The 2301-nt window shown below is 44.8% G+C and overlaps 1 pseudogene; it reads left to right on the forward strand.

Annotated features, from left to right (window-relative positions):
- The first annotated feature begins 250 nt into the window (after positions 1-250).
- Positions 251-1164, forward strand: LOC138845893 (high mobility group protein B2 pseudogene; annotated as a pseudogene).
- The last annotated feature ends 1137 nt before the right edge of the window (positions 1165-2301 follow it).

Raw genomic sequence — 2301 nt, forward strand, 5'->3', positions numbered from 1 at the left:
TCTTCGACCCAGCACGCAGCTTCAGGAGGGACGCACATGGAGTGGTGAGGGAGGAAGGGGACACCCGCCTAGCCAGCCAGATCAGCCGAATCAACCCTGGCGATCAATGGGGTGACAGATGTCGCAGCCAGATCGCCCTCACATCCTGAGTTCATGCCGGAGCTGAGGGAAGGAAGCAATGCCGTCGGATCTGGCCGCTCTGCGGGAGTCTGAGGAACAACTCACACCAGGTGGCCACCGTTCCGTCGTCATGGGTAAAGGAGACCCCAACAAGCCAAGGGGCAAAATGTCCTCCTATGCCTTCTTCGTGCAGACGTGCCGGGAAGAGCACAAGAAGAAACACCCTGACTCTTCGGTCAATTTCGCAGAATTCTCTAAGAAATGCTCGGAGAGATGGAAGACCATGTCTGCAAAGGAAAAGTCCAAGTTTGAAGATATGGCAAAAAGTGAAAAAGCTCGTTATGACAGGGAGATGAAAAATTACGTTCCTCCCAAGGGTGATAAGAAGGGAAAGAAAAAGGATCCCAATGCTCCTAAAAGACCACCATCTGCCTTCTTTCTCTTTTGCTCTGAACATCGCCCAAAGATCAAAAGTGAACACCCTGGCCTGTCCATTGGGGACACTGCAAAAAAATTGGGTGAGATGCGGTCTGAACACTCAGCCAAAGATAAACAACCATATGAACAGAAAGCAGCTAAGCTAAAGGAGAAATATGAAAAGGATATTGCTGCATACCGTGCCAAGGGCAAAAGTGAAGCGGGAAAGAAGGGCCCTGGTAGGCCCACAGGCTCAAACAAGAAGAATGAACCTGAAGATGTGGAGGAAGAAGAGGAAGAAGAAGAAGATGAAGATGATGAGGAAGAGGATGAAGATGAAGAATAAATGGCTATCCTGTAATGATGAGTGTGGAGTGTGCGTGTGTGCTCAGGCAGTTGTTTTGCTAAGAATGTGAATTCAAGTGCAGCTCAATATTAGCTTCAGTATAAAAAAACTGTACAGATTTTTGTATAGCTGATAAGATTCTTTGTAGAGAAAATACTTTTTTTAAAAAATGCAGGTTGTAGCTTTTTGAGGGGCTACTACATACAGTTAGATTTTAAAGCTTCTGATGTTGAATGTTCCTAAATATTTAATGGTTTCTTTAATTTCTTGACTTGTGTATGGTAGCGCAGCAAAGTTGTAGGAATTAGTATCATTTGTAAATTTGGATTTTTTGTTAGGATGTTGCATTCTGTGTTGTTTTTTTAAAAAAAATTTTGTAATAAAATTATGTATGTTAAAAAAAAAACCCAAAACCTAAGTAAACATATGAGAAACTGTAAAACATTAGCAGAGACAACAGTTTGCATAAGATTCCAAAAGCACAAGTAACAAAAATAAAATATACAAATTTGAGCATATCAAATTAAGATACATCTTCACAACAAAGTAATCAACAGAGTGAAGATACAATGGACGGAATGGCAGGAAACATTGAAAACTCTGACTATGACAAAAGATTGATAGCCAGAACATACATATATAGAACTGGAAAAACTCCAAACAAGAAGCAAAATGTACACGTAAGAAATGGGCAATGATCAGAATAGATGTTTCTCAGAAGAAGAAATCTCAATTGTCAAGACATAGATGAACATGCCCAATATCACTAGCCATTAGGGAAATGTAAATCAAAACCAATAGCAGACTCCATCTGTGGGAGAAGACAATGCTTGGGTTTTCATTTGTGCAACAAGTGGGTTTAGAGGACCCTGTTCACCATTAGAGGGCAGAGTCTACATGGAAGTAAAGAATCCTTAATACTTTCCTAATGGGAGAAGAGGAAGCCTGAGACCTCGCAAGCGGGAAGTGGTCCAGAAACTGCTCAGGTGTGGGTGTAGGTGGCTGAGCAACAGGCAGTCCTGCCTTGATTCCCCACAAAGATACAGGGGAAACCCTTCTGGATGGAGCAGGCGTGAATCGGAGGACCTACTGGGAGAACAAGGTCGCCCACCGCGCGGAAGCCAAGTCGCGGGACCCAGACGCAGAAGCCCCAGGGTCTGCGCGACAGTGCTCCAAGGGGAGTGCATGCCACACAGACAACAGCGGGGAGACTTGGGACGCTCAGGGCTCCGAGTCCACACATCGGCGCTGGAAGGGGAGGTGAGCTCAATAACCCGAGACATTGGTGGGGAAACGGGGGTCAGAATCTAGAGGGGGGCCGGAAAGTGCAGCAAACTCATTACCGGAAAGAAGGAAAAAAAAAAGCTTTGGGGTTTCTCTTCCCCCTAACCTTGCAAAGGTTACAAGGCTGCAAGGCT

This window comes from Oryctolagus cuniculus, chromosome 16, assembly GCF_964237555.1.
Source record: "Oryctolagus cuniculus chromosome 16, mOryCun1.1, whole genome shotgun sequence".
In the NCBI taxonomy this organism is placed as follows: Eukaryota; Metazoa; Chordata; class Mammalia; order Lagomorpha; family Leporidae; genus Oryctolagus; species Oryctolagus cuniculus.